Consider the following 15,253-nt stretch of genomic DNA (forward strand, 5'->3'; position numbering starts at 1 on the left):
AGAATTCAACAACAATTCTACCCCCAGAATGCCTACAAACTCATGAAAACTGAACAGTCAACTACTCTCCAGAAGATGACATCAGATACCTTAGAATTAGAGATATAAGGGATTGTGAGCTGCCATATGGGTGCTGTTATCTGAACCTTTGTCCTCTGCAAGAGCGGCAAGTGCTCTTAATCATGGATTCATCAACCCAGCCCTAGAAGGTACTTCATTTTTTCCCTTAAACCCAGATGTCATTAGGAAAGATCCTTTTACAGATGGTGCTGAGAAAACTGGGTATGTACCTGTAGAAGAATGAAATCAGGTCGAGTCTCAAAGTACATGAAACATTGAAAATAGATCACAGACTTCATGTGAAGACAGGACATGCTGAAACTGCAGGGAAGACACATCAACTATGTCCCGTGTCAACAATCATCCTATGCAGAGGTAGGAACTTCTGAATGGACTGTGACAGCAGAGAACACAACCCAAGGACTGACACATGGATTATAGCAAACTAAAAACCTGCCTAACAATGGAAGGAACCTCACAACTGAAGAGACAGCTTACAGATTTGAGAAATCATTGCCAACTCTGTATCGCATAGGTTTCTATTATGTAAAAACATCCAAGATTAAACCAAATCCAATCCATACATGAGGTAATGAGTTGAGCAGACAGTCCTCAAAGGAAGAAATAGAAATGGCAAATAATATTTGATGATGGGTTCAACATCCTAAGCCATCAGGGAAAGGTGAAATTAAAATGATTTATACTGTCACCTTACTAGCTCAGAATGACTTTCATCAAGAAAACAGAACAACAGATGCTGGCAGGAATTTGAGGAAAGAGGAAACTTTACTCACTGCTAGTGAGCATAAATTGCAGCTACTGAGGAAATCAGTAAGTAGGTTTGTCAAAAATGAGAAAGTGGTGGGACAGATGTCTCAGGGAAAAGCACTGGCTGCTCTTACAGAGGAACTGGGTTTGGTTCCCAGCACCCACTTGGTGGCTCAGAACCATCTATAACTCCAGTTCCAGGGAATCCCTTTCTGGCCTCCACAGTCACCACGGATGTACACATATATTGCAGGAAAAATATTCACACACATAAAAATAAAAGATAAACAAATCTTTGAGGACGACAACCAAAACTATCACATGATCTGCCTATATGCCTCAGTGATAAAGAGCACTTCTTGTTCTTCCAAAGGACCAGCATTTGATTCCCAACACTCAAACCAGGCAGTTCACAACCACCTGTAACACAAACCCCAGTAGGGTCTGACATCTCTCATCTCTGTGGTCACACACACACACACACAGAGATTTAAAAGTAAAAAAATGACATTTGTAGGAAAATGGGTGAAATTTCAATTCAGAATGTTAGCTGAAATAAACTGCGTTCAGATAAGCACTATGTTTTCTCTCATATGTGTAGCCTTGATTGAAGTTTCTATGTGTGAGTGGGTCGGTGTCCATGTGTGGATGACTCATGAAACTAGAGAACTGTGAGAGGGAAAAAGAGACTTGAAGGATTAGGGTACAGGAACACTGACAGAAGATAATGCAATATTGTACTGGGAGAGCAGAAATTAGGTTGTTGTGGGCAATGGAAAAACAGCAAGAATGGGACAGAAGGGAGGGCAAGGCAAAGGCCAGAGGGCAGGGTGTGGAAAAAGAAAACATGTGTAAAAATGCCATTATGAAATCTACTACTTTGTAGCTAACTTAATAATCTTGTAATGGGAAATACTTGTTCCTGTAGCCATCGTCCCACTTGAAATGGAGTCCATGGGGCAGGTGTTGTGCTATATTAGTTCAGACATCTATTACAGTACCAGGCATATGGTCATGTGTAAAGCATTTGCTGAGCCAGTTGTTGCCATGCATGCATCTAATTCCAGCATTTAGAGGACCTAGGAAGGCCCAAAGATTCTGGCTAGAGACTCACCTAATCTGAGCAAGACCTTATCTTAAATAATAATTGCCTATTTGCCAAATACATTTTGATAGCAATTATTGAGCTTTGTATATTATGTCTGTCGGTGATTGGTTTGATTTTATTATGATGCCTATAAGTTGTTGTTACACGCATATAGTAGCCTCTTGATAATTGTGTTTATGTTCTATGACAACTCTCATGTTTAAAAACCATCTGACCTTTAATTATTTGAAAGCATTCATCTGTAAAATAATTTGTTAATAAATCATTTTGTGAGAGTTAATATTTGATTTTTTTCTGGTTATTTTGACTTTTCCATTTTGATATTTTATTGTTTATGCTGTAATCCCTCTTAATATCTATTTTCTAAAATTTAGAAAGGTTTTTGCTATACATACCAGGGTAACCTTGGACTTGTTATGTAGCTCAGGCTAGCCTTGAACTCAAGATTCTCCTCTCAGCTTCCAGAGTGCTGGGATTACTGGCATGCACCACCATGTCTTGCTCAATTATTTTTAAAATAAATTATGTGTCTAGGTGTTTTGTAAACTTTGTACATCATGTGCACACAATGTTCAAGTAGGCCAGAAGAGGGCATCAGATCCAGGGGACTGGAGTTACTGAGGGTTGTGATTGACCAAGCAGGTGCTGGCAATGAACACAGGCCCTTTGGAAGAACAAGTGCTCTTAACTGCTGAGCTACCTCTTCAGCCTCTCGTCAATTATTATGTACATGTATATTTATGCATATAAACATCTTCACTGCATGTAAGCATGTGTGTTGTGTGCTCCTAGATGAGAAGAACTGCAGTTACAGATGGTTTGAGTTTCTGTGTGAGTGCCAGAAATTGAATTCAGGTCCTCTGCAAGAGCAAACAGTTTTCTTAATCACAGAAAAAACCCTCCAGTCCTACATACATATAGTTTTTCTTTTCTTTTATTCTTCTTTTTTTTTTTTTGAGTCATGAGTTTACATAGCCCAGAACAATGGATTCTCCTGCTTTCCAAATCTGGGATTATAGGTATGTCCTACTGCACAAATATTTAGATCATCAACTCTTTTGGTTTTATGGGACAGGGTTTCTTTGTGTAGGCTTGGCTGTCTTGGAGCTCACTCTGTAGCCCAGGCTGGCCTCTAACGCATAGAGCTCTTCCTGCCTCTGGCTCCTGAGTGCTGGGATTAAAGGCATGTGCTCCCACCACTACCACCACCGGGCTTCATCAACTTTTTCTTCCTTCATTTCTTTTCCTACCTTCCTTCCTTCCTTCCTTCCTTCCTTCCTTCCTTCCTTCCTTCCTTCCTTTTTTTCTTTAAAAACTTATTTTTATTTATATGAGTACTCTACCTGCACGTCCAACTTTATGTCAGACGAGGACATGGGATCACACTATAGACAGTTGTGAGCCAGTATGTGGTTACTGGGAACTGAACTCAGCACCTCTGGAAGAGTAAGCAGTGTTCTTAGATGCTGAGCCACCTCTTCAGACCCTCATCAACATTTTCTTATAGACTGATTTTTGTTTAAATTTTTCATGACTCAAACTAACTTGCACTATTACTAAACATAGACCATTTTTCATTTTAAGATTTCCTGGCTGTTATGTATTTTAGATAGGGTCTTACTATGTGACCCTGCCTGACCTGGAACTTGCAATCCCCCCAGTGTCTGATAAGAAAGTGCTGGAATTGATGATACAAGGCACACTCCTGACCTCTCTTTTATTGAGGAAGGGAAAAGGGTCTTCCTAGTAAAAAGTAGTTGTTTTGTTTTGTTTTGTTCTTTTTGGTGGTACTGGGAATTGAGCCCAGGTCTGAAGCCACATGCTAAGAAAGTACTTTACCACAGGGCCATGTTTGTAGCCCATGTCAAATGCCATAGAAATTGTTAACGGTGAAAACAACTTTGTGTGGATTACTTGAATAGCTATTTTTGTAAAACTGTGGGTTTTACTTATACATTGCTTTTAAAAAAGCAATAAAACTGGGTGCTAGTGGCTCACACCTTTAATCCCAGCAAATCCCAGCACTCCTGAGCCAGAGGCAGGCAGATGTCTGTGAGTTCAAGGCCAGCCTGGTCTACAGAGTGAGTTCCACTGACAGCCAGAGCTAGACAGAGTAACCCTGTCTCAGACAAACCAGAATTTAAACCATACTGCAAAATCACTCAAATCAGACAATTTAATACCTTATATAGATGTTGGATATTTTTCTGAATAAATACTTTATCATGGATAGGTCTTGTATCCTTTATTTTTTTAGAACTTGAAAACATACCAAGTTGCATATTAAGAAGGGAATCAAAAACATTTCCTCCTCTGTTCAAGTCTACATTATTTCAAGGCTATCCATCACACACACACACACACACACACACACACATCGTAAGAACAGCATCAAACATTAGTCTTTAAGCTTTAAATAACTAAAGACAATGCATTCCTAAAAGCAGGAGAGCATACCATGAAGTTACAGCAGTTTTAGGTATAAAATATGGGGGGAATGAAATGTACTTCTGTGACAGGGATATATCTCAGTGTTTTGTTCAGCTTGTGCTCAATCCTCAGCACCACAAATAACAAACCAAATTTCCTTGTGCATGACATTATCAACACATATATTATCCTTAAAGGTGTGTTTCAGGCCCATAGATCTTCTGTACCAAGTAGTCTAAAGGCCTGTTCAATAACCTAAACACTTTCATCTCTATTTATGCCCCTATAACTGCTCCCTTTTTTGTACTCCCTTGTTTGCCATTGTGCCTTAAGGGAAAGTTGTCACCGAGTATCAAGAGTTAATATGCATGAAGAACTTAAGAGCAGTTGACCTATATAAACACTCAATAAATATTCAGAACAACTTGTAAAGGAGAGTCTGCCATTATCTCCATTAAAAAAGTGAAAAGTTCTATTTTATATTCTATGTATATTTTGTTTGTATAGGCATAACCACACATGCACGAGAGTGCCTATGGAGGTCACAAAAGGGGCACCAGATCTCCTTGAGCTGGAGTCACAGGCGGTTGTGACCTGCCCAATGTGGGTACTGGGAACTGAATTTGGGTCCTGTGGTAGAATAGGAACGACTCTAAACCACTGAGCAATCTCACAGTATCTCCACTCTTTTTCTTTCTTTTTTTGGAAGACAGGTTTTTCTGTGTAGCTCTGGTTGTCTTGGAATTTGTCTGTAGACCAGGCTGGCCTCAAACCCAGAGATTAGACTGCCTCCGTTTAATTAAATACGTGCACCACCGCTCAACCTATCCCCATTCTTATACACAAGGGATTCAAAGTACAAAAAGGTGAGGTCATACCCCAGGTCATACAAATAACAGACTGTTTCCTGTCAATCTGTATCAAACTTCCACACCTCCAATCCAGACAACTGCTGATCTAGACTAGACATGTTCTCCAAGGTATGTATATCTAGGTATCACTACATCAAAACTAAGATGTTGTTTGTTCTTCTCATGCTCATCCTTTCATGCATACATTGCTACCTAGAGACTGGCTGCTAGGACAGTCTGAATGCAGCAGCAGAATAGATTCTAACTGTCTTTCATTAGTCAGATATTAAAGGGATCTGACGTTAAAAGGGGAGACCATGTTTTGCTGCCCAATGAAATTGTTTTGCATTGGAAATATTTTAACTTTATTACATTTATTATTGTGTGTGTGTGTGTGTGTGTGAGAGAGAGAGAGAGAGAGAGAGAGAGAGAGAGAGACAGAAAGAGAGCGAGCAGCTGGTGGTCAGTAGCTGCTGATGCAGCAGGTTCTCTTCTACCATGTGGGTGTGGGGATTGAAAGCAGGTGTTTGGGTTTGTTGATAAGTGCCTTTACCTGCTGAGTCATCTTGCTTACCCAGATTTTTTTTTAAATTAAAAGCATTGTAGGTGGTGGTGGCACGCACCTTTAATCTGAGCACTTTGGAAGCAGAGAAAGGTATATCCCAAAGTTCGATGCTAACCTGGTCTACAGAGTGAATGCCAGGAAAACTAGGGCTGCATCGAGAAATCTTGTCTCCAAAACAAACCAAAACAAACAAAGAAGCAAATAAATAAATAAAACCATTTTAGTTTTGAAACCTTATAATAAGATTGTTATTTTAAATTGAGTTTATATTGACATTTTCTTAGTTTAATTGCTAATATAATTAATACTGCCAGACTTAGACAGTAAAACCAAAGCTCTCTGAAGGAATTACTAACCTTTGGAGAGTGAGCGACTCAAGTGTGGAACTAGAGAAGACCCACTTTCACCATCTGATTCTACAGTTTCTGAGAACTAGGTACAGAACATGGCAGCATGCAGCTGAGATCCATAGTTGGAGGCACTTACGCTTGACGGGTATAAAGGTCTGGTTCGTCGAGGTCCTGAGATCTTAATTCCTGTGTGGAGAGGCAGCCAGCACCACCGGTGGAAATGGAACTGCGCTTCATGCTCAGAACCTAATTCATGATTTCAATATCAGAAAAATGTTCCAGATGCAAGTGGATCATTAAGCAATAATTGTCACTTTTATTCTGAAGTAGAAGAGTAACTAAGTTTATTCCTTTACGATAGTATTTTCCCTGTGTGCTGTATTTGTTTGTCATGTATACTTAAGTCCTCACTAAAGATAACACCTATGCAACTTCAGGTATTCAATACACTCGAGCAAGACAATGCAAAAATGAACATATATGATTCCTGCATCACACGGCAATCCATGATCGCAAAATTTCAATGTGTTATCCCGAATACATCACTGGTATCTCTTATGTCTATTTCAATGGTAACTCACAGACTGCTTGACAAGAAATCTCAGGCTCCTTAACTCTCCTCAAAATGTTTCCTTTGGCTTCAAAATCAGGATTCATTCTCTTTTCCTAATATCTACTTTTCTTGCTTTATGTTTAACCCCATAGTTTAATACCCACTATTGTCTTTCTGGTTCTAATCTCCCTTTCAGTAAAGACAAGCAATCCGTTCCATAACATAATGTAGAGGCTGCTTCCATTCTCAAAATATTTTAGTATCATAAGCATACCTATGTCAGACCCTGTCTTCGTCTCTGCAGCACTAGACGCTAGCCACTCAGCTTTTTCTGGTCCTGCCCTGGCTTCTTTCTAGGATAAGACAGAACTCACTGTTGATAAAATTATATATATATATATATATATATATATATATATATATATATATATATGTAGTGAAGAGAAGTCACGCTATGCGATAAGGCTTATACAGGAGGCTTATTGGAAGATGAGAGAGAAGGGACAGAGAAGGCAGAGAGGGGAGCAGACTAGTCCCATGGGGTAAAGAGTGTGGGAGAGAGAGGGAGGTAGACACAGGAGAAGGGGGAGGTTAGGGGTAGGTCCACCTGTTACAAGGAACCATAGCAAATGTGCCCAGAAGTGGCTACAGGTGAAGTGCTCTTAGTGGCTACAGGTGAGGAGGTTTCCTGTCAGGACCCTAAGGACAGGCAGGCCAATGCAGATTCCCAAATACTAACACCAAATAATAACACCCACTTTATTGTTTGTTTGAGCTGGGGACTTTAGCACAATAGGCTGTGCACTGAGTCACATCACTCCTTGTTCGACTGCTTACATTCCACTTAGGTCTTATTCTCAAGCCTTCAGTTTCCCAGACTTTTTCTTCTTACATGGCTTTTCAGATGCTGCATTACCACAAGAACGCAGTGTTTTAACCTGTCCCTCCCAGGCAGTCCTCCCCTTCTCCCCCTCCCTGCGGAACACCTTGGTCAGCAATCAGCATCCTCTTTTCCCTCTCCAGGCGCTGCCCACACAAACTTACTGATCCCTGAACCCAGAACCTGGCAGATGCCGCCCCAGGTCTCTGATGCCACAGAATTTCTTAGCAGGAACAGAGTTAACCCCATACCAGCAGTTACCTTTCTCTCTGGTTCTTGACCCCCAGCGCCCACTTTCAGTAAAATGCACAACTGCTTAGGAAGACACCCACCAATGCCAACCAGGAGCCATTTGGATTTTAAAGTCTCCGCCTGCGTGACATCAGAAAGCCTCTTGCGAGTACTCTTAAGCAAGAAGTCTATGCCAGTTCCCAGACAGTGGTGGGAAGTCCTAGGGCAAAAGCTTAGATTTCTAAATCTTGCAGCTGTTGTGCCTCTGGCTAGAATTGTAGTTTTGTCCCTAGCAGCCCTTTTGAGTTTCAGTCTTTCCTAGCCATCAGTGTGTCTCCTCATCTGTATTTGAGACAATCAAGTACTTTTGCAGCAGTGCCCAGTTGTTTTCCATAGTGTCTTTTATTGTTGTTTTGTTTTGTAAAATATCCCTGGGCCTGGTGAAATGGCTCCATGGGTAAGAGCACTGCCTGCTCTTCCAAAGAAATGGGTAAAATCCCCAGGACCCATAACTATAACTCTAATTTCAGGAGGTCTGATGCCCTCTTCTGGCCTTGGTGGGCACCAGACACACGTGTGGTATACAGACATACATGTAGGCAAAACACTTTATACATAAAATAAAAATAATAAAGATCTTTTTTAAAAAAATAAAGGCAAATAAAAAGTATTCTTGTACAGTTTTATCAGGACCTAAGTTCTCAAAATTCATTTCAACACTCATCTTAGTTTCAAGATGCCTTAAGAAGTACAAAATTTGCTGGTCAGTGGTGGTACATTCCTTTACTCCCAGTACTCAAGAGGCAGAGGCAGGGGGATCTCTGTTAGTTTGAGAAGAGTCTACAGAAGAAATACAAAATCACTTTAGCTAAGACATTTGAATTGGAAGTATTATCTCTGTTTGACCAAGATCTCCCATATTTTGTCATTACAAGGTCAATTAGCAAGACTATTGTAATAGCTATTGCTTATGCATTAACTACTCCTGGATTCTTTTTATAGAAGACTGAAGTGAGAAAGGATTAATGTTCTACGGGTGCTTAAATAAAGCAAGTTTTCACATACTAGTCCTTCTAAAATCATTCCTCATCAAAGAACTCATTGAAACATTTTTTTTTGTACAAATTTTAAAAAGTTGAAGTCTACAGTCATCAGGCTGGTAGTCATAGACACACAAAAACCTGACAAGCTTGCTTTCTATGTCTACTTCTGAATGCCACTCAGGATCAAGTGAGATAATTGTATCAGGATTTTAGCTTAGTGATACATGGCATTAATAAATTAAAATTCATCCTAAGGAATGTAGTGGGAAGAAATGATAATGTAATCAAGTTGAATTTAATTTACTAGATATTTTATAATGACATTTTAAGTCATAAGCAACTGTAATATACTTTACTATTAGAAACTCTTTTAATTAATGCAGGCCACCTTATTCCCATGTGGTTATGCCGTGGCAGTATCTGTGAAAAATTCTTCAGAGCAGGTAATAGGGATATGTTACATCTCTTTTTATCTTCTTTTTTTTTTTCTGAGACAAGCTTGTCTATTTAACAGTCTTGGCTGTGTCCCTTTTTTACCTTTTATGTTAATTCTTTAAAAACAACTACTTCTTTATTTTATTTATTGTATTATGTGTAGTTGGAATTTTCCTTTGGGCCACCAAGAAACTCCCAAATAATTTATCATGAATTCTTCTTATTAATTATAAGTGCTTAGTCTTAGCTTAGGCTCGTCCTGCTAGCTTTTTGAACTTAATTTAACCTGTTTCTATTCATCTACATTTTTCCTTGGGGCTTTTTACCTTTCTTTTATTCTGTATGTCTTGGTTTCCTGCTTCCTCCATGTGTGTCTGATTGGCCACTGGTTTCTCCCTGGTATCTCTTTTTCTTTCTTCCTTTCTAAGCCTAAATTCCTCCTGCTACTCAGTTTCCCTGCCTGCAAGTCCTGCCTATACCTCTTTCTTGCTATTGGCCATTTAGCTTTTTGTTAGACTAATCAGGTGCCTTAGGCAGACAAGGTAAAACAGCAACACATTTTTACATATAATTCAACAAATGCAACACGTCTTTACATAGTTATACAAATATTTTGTAACAATGAAACATCATTTCTCCTTTTACTTTTTTTCTTCAAACGCGCTCTTATATGCCTCCTTGTTCCCTTTCAAATTCATGGATTTTTCATTAATTTTGTTACATGCGTATGTGTATGTAACCTGCCCAATCTGTATGTTACTTGTCTGTATGCTGTCAGGGTTATAATTAGGTTGAAGGGAGATAAATACACAGGGAGAAAGGAGAGCAAAATAATAGTATGGATATGTGAAAAAAATCACAAGGATTCATACTGTTAAGTACCTAAGAAACTATAACACACATACTTTAATTTAGTATAATGTTATTTGTATGCATGATTCAGGGCTCACCATTTGGTAATGGATAAGCATTTCGTGTACTCTTCCCACAGTAGGACTAAAACTGTTTCTCCACTCCCAGCATTTGTGAGTTCCCTATAGTTCTTTGTGTAGGGCTGGTTGGCCCCTTGTCCCTTATAGATTGCCTCTTGTCCTTATTCAGCTCATACTTAAGCAGCCATGTTAATAAGATTTTATTGGTGTAGATTCTGACATTCCTAGGAGATACAATGTCACAGCAAACTCCATGATGCTCTGGCTCTTATAATCTATGTGTCCCCTCCTTTACAATGTTTTGTGATACTTACGTGTAGTGATATTTCATTTGTATTTTAATAAAGAAAGTTTAGCTGAAGATCAGGGAGTAAGTGGTAGCACATACCTTTAATCACAGTAGCCACACTAGTTTGCCATAGAAACCTGGCGGTGCACGCCTTTAATCCCAGTGGTGCACATCTTTAATCCCCACCTAAAGAATGGAATGCAACACAGAAGGAGAAAGCTCTCAGACACAGTCTCATCACCCTGTTATTTGATTTCTCTGTTAGATTGCCTTCACATATGCATTTATTTCAGGAAGCATCGACTGTATCAATACCCATGCCACTGCACACTACTTCCGTGGCCTTAGTTTTAGCTGTTTCTCCCTGTATACACTCCCTCGTCCCTCTATTTCTCTCCTTGCACCTCCCCTCACCAGCCTGTACCTTTCTATTCTATTTCTTCGTTCCTGATGAGATGCTTCTCTCCTCCTTAGTCTGTTATTCTATGCTTAATCTCTGTGATTCTGTATATCCACATGTAAGCTAATACATGCCACATTTGGCTTTCTGTGTCTGGGTACCTCACTCAGGGTGATTTCTCCCCCTAGTTCTACCCATTTACTGTGAATTTAATTCTTTATAATGGCTGAGTAATATTCATTTGTATAAAGGTTCCAATTTTTATTATCCATTCATATTCATGTCTTGAATATGTTATCCAATTTCTGGGCATTATTAATAGAGCAGCAATGGACATGGTTGAGTAAGCGTCTCTGTGGTAGGATGAAGTTTCCTTTGGGTAAATGCCCAAGAGTGATAGAGCTGGATCACGAGGTAGATCAGTTCCCATCTCTCTAAGGTAAATCCACACTCATTTCCATAGTGACTGTATGAGTCTGCACTGCTACCAGCAGTGGATGAGTGTACCCCTTATTCTATGTCCTTGCCAGCAGGAACTGTCACTCGTATTATTGATCCTAAGGATTCTGACAGGTGTAAAATGGACTCTCAAAGCAGACTTGGTTTGCATTTCACGAATGACTGAGAATGTTGAACATTTAAGTCTTTCTCAGCCACTTAAGATTCCCTATTGAGAATTCTCTGTTTAAAAATTCCCAGTTTTAATTGAGTCATTTGTTTTCTTGATATCTAGCCTTTTGAGTTCTTTATACATTTTGTTTGAGTTTTTTTGTATAATTTTGGATATTAACCCTCTATTGGGTGTGTAGTTGATAAAAAAATATTTTACCATTCTGTAAGCTGCCACTTTGTCTGAATGATGGGATCTTTTGTCATGCAGAAGCTTTTCAGTTTCATGAGATCCCATTTATTAATTGTTGAAATTAGTGTCTGTGTTAATAGTGTTCTGCTCAGAAAGTCTTTTCCTATGTCATTGATTTCAGGGATCTTCCCTTCTTTTTCTTCTGTTAGGTTCAAGATATCTGGTTTTAGGTTGAGGTCTGTGTGGGAATTCCTTTCCATTAAATATTTTTTGGGATGTGGGGGTGTGTCAGCAATAGGGTGGCTTCTGTGTGCTGACATGATCTCTTATAAGGGAGAGAATGGTCTCCCATGTATTTCTGGTTTCTTCATCAAAGATCAGGAGTCCGTAGGCACTTGAATTACACCTGACTTCTCAGTGGAAACCATGAAAGCCAGAATGTCTTAGATAGATGTGCTGCCAACACTAAGAGACCATGAAGGCAATCCCAGAGTACTATTCACAGCAAAGCTTGCATTCACCATCAATGGAGAAAAAAGTTATTCCAGGACAAAAACAGATTTAAATAATAGATAGCCACAAACCCAGCCTTACAGAAACTACTAGAAGGCAAAGCAAAAACCAAGGAAGCTAAGAACACCCATAATAACACAGACATCTGACAACTCTCCACCACCACAACTCAAAGAAGGGAAACACACACTCTAATAGTAGGTTTCAACACTCCTCTCTCACCAATGGACAGGCTAAACAGACAGAAACTTAATGGAGCAATAAGAGATATCACAGATGTAATGAAACAAATGAAATTAATAGACATCTATAGAACATTCCACCCAACAGAAAAGAAAATACCCTCTTCTCAGCATCTCATTGAACCTTCTCAAAAATTGATCACATAATCAGTAACAAAGCAAACATTCACAGATACAAAAGAAAATGTAGTAACCAGTTGTGTACTATTGGATTACCATGGAATAATGCTAGAATTCAACAACAATTCTACCCCCAGAATGCCTACAAACTCATGGAAACTGAACAGTCAACTACTCTCCAGAAGATGACATCAGATACCTTAGAATTAGAGATATAAGGGATTGTGAGCTGCCATATGGGTGCTGTTAACTGAACCTTTGTCCTCTGCAAGAGCGGCAAGTGCTCTTAATCATGGATTCATCAACCCAGTCCTATAAGGTACTTCATTTTTTCTCTTAAACCCAGATGTCATTAGAAAAGATCCTTTTACAGATGGTGCTGAGAAAACTGGGTATGTACCTGTAGAAGAATGAAATCAGGTCGAGTCTCAAACTACATGAAACATTGAAAATAGATCACAGACTTCATGTGAAGACAGGACATGCTGAAACTGCAGGGAAGACACATCAACTATGTCCCGTGTCAACAATCATCCTATGCAGAGGTAGGAACTTCTGAATGGACTGTGACAGCAGAGAACACAACCCAAGGACTGACACATGGATTATAGCAAACTAAAAACCTGCCTAACAATGGAAGGAACCTCACAACTGAAGAGACAGCTTACAGATTTGAGAAATCATTGCCAACTCTGTATCGCATAGGGTTCTATTATGTAAAAACAGCCAAGATTAAACCAAATCCAATCCATACATGAGGTAATGAGGTGAGCAGACAGTCCTCAAAGGAAGAAATAGAAATGGCAAATAATATTTGATGATGGGTTCAACATCCTAAGCCATCAGGGAAAGGTGAAATTAAAATGATTTATACTGTCACCTTACTAGCTCAGAATGACTTTCATCAAGAAAACAGAACAACAGATGCTGGCAGGAATTTGAGGAAAGAGGAAACTTTACTCACTGCTAGTGAGCATAAATTGCAGCTACTGAGGAAATCAGTAAGTAGGTTTGTCAAAAATGAGAAAGTGGTGGGACAGATGTCTCAGGGAAAAGCACTGGCTGCTCTTACAGAGGAACTGGGTTTGGTTCCCAGCACCCACTTGGTGGCTCAGAACCATCTATAACTCCAGTTCCAGGGAATCCCTTTCTGGCCTCCACAGTCACCACGGATGTACACATATATTGCAGGAAAAATATTCACACACATAAAAATAAAAGATAAACAAATCTTTGAGGACGACAACCAAAACTATCACATGATCTGCCTATATGCCTCAGTGATAAAGAGCACTTCTTGTTCTTCCAGAGGACCAGCATTTGATTCCCAACACTCAAACCAGGCAGTTCACAACCACCTGTAACACAAGCCCCAGGAGGGTCTGACATCTCTCATCTCTGTGGTCACACACACACACACACAGAGATTTAAAAGTAAAAAAAATGACATTTGTAGGAAAATGGGTGAAATTTCAATTCAGAATGTTAGCTGAAATAAACTGCGTTCAGAAAAACACTATGTTTTCTCTCATGTGTGTAGCCTTGATTGAAGTTTCTATGTGTGAGTGGGTCGGTGTCCATGTGTGGATGACTTATGAAACTAGAGAACTGTGAGAGGGAAAAAGAGACCTGAAGGATTAGGGTACAGGAACACTGACAGAAGATAATGCAATATTGTACTGGGAGAGCAGAAATTAGGTTGTTGTGGGCAATGGAAAAACAGCAAGAATGGGACAGAGGGGAGGGCAAGGCAAAGGCCAGAGGGCAGGGTGTGGAAGAAGAAAACATGTGTAAAAATGCCATTATGAGCTTGTCCCATCCAGCTTGCATCCAGAACCCTTCTTCCTTCTGTCCCCTTTCCTCTTTGGGCACATAAGGCCATCCAGCTCAGTCTGTCTGGCGCTGGGGCCAAATTCTCAGGGCAAGTAGGCAGGCGAGACCTCCTTTGTCTCACTGGCCCGCCTGCACCAACCAAGGTTGGCGCTTTGTTTAAGAACTACCCAACCTGCATGGAGATCTGATCTCGGCACCAGGAGAGACAGCAGTGCGGTGAGTTTGTGACCAGCAGCGGCGGAAGCAGCCCTGGACAGGGAACTCTGAAGTTCCTCATCCCCCTGCCTATACTCCCCGGGCTCCCTGCAGGGGCTCTACCCCCCCATACTGCCTCTCTCTTCTTGTCCCACCCAGCTTGCATCCAGAACGCTTTTTCCTTCTGTCCCCTTTCCTCTTTGGGCACATAACACCATCCAGCTCAGTCTGTCTGGCGCTGGGGCAAATCCTCAGGGCAAGTAGCCAGGCGAGACCTCCTTTGTCTCACTGGCCCACCTGGACCAACCAAGGAAGGCGCTTTGTTTACGAACTACCCAACCTGCACAGAGATCTGATCTCGGCACCAGGAGAGACAGCAGTGTGGTGAGTTTGTGACCAGCGGCGGCGGAAGCAGCCCTGGACAGGGAACTCTGAAGTTCCTCATCCCCCTCCCTATACTCCCCGGGCTCCTTGCAGGGGCTCTACCCCCCCATACTGCCTCTCTCTTCTTGTCCCACCCAGCTTGCATCCAGAACCCTTCTTCCTTCTGTCCCCTTTCCTCTTTGGGCACATAACACCATCCAGCTCAGTCTGTCTGGTGCTGGGGGCAAATCCTCAGGGCAAGTAGGCAGGCGAGACTTCCTTTGTTTCAC

The sequence above is a fragment of the Chionomys nivalis genome, chromosome 4, assembly GCF_950005125.1.
Source record: "Chionomys nivalis chromosome 4, mChiNiv1.1, whole genome shotgun sequence".
Classification (NCBI taxonomy): domain Eukaryota; kingdom Metazoa; phylum Chordata; class Mammalia; order Rodentia; family Cricetidae; genus Chionomys; species Chionomys nivalis.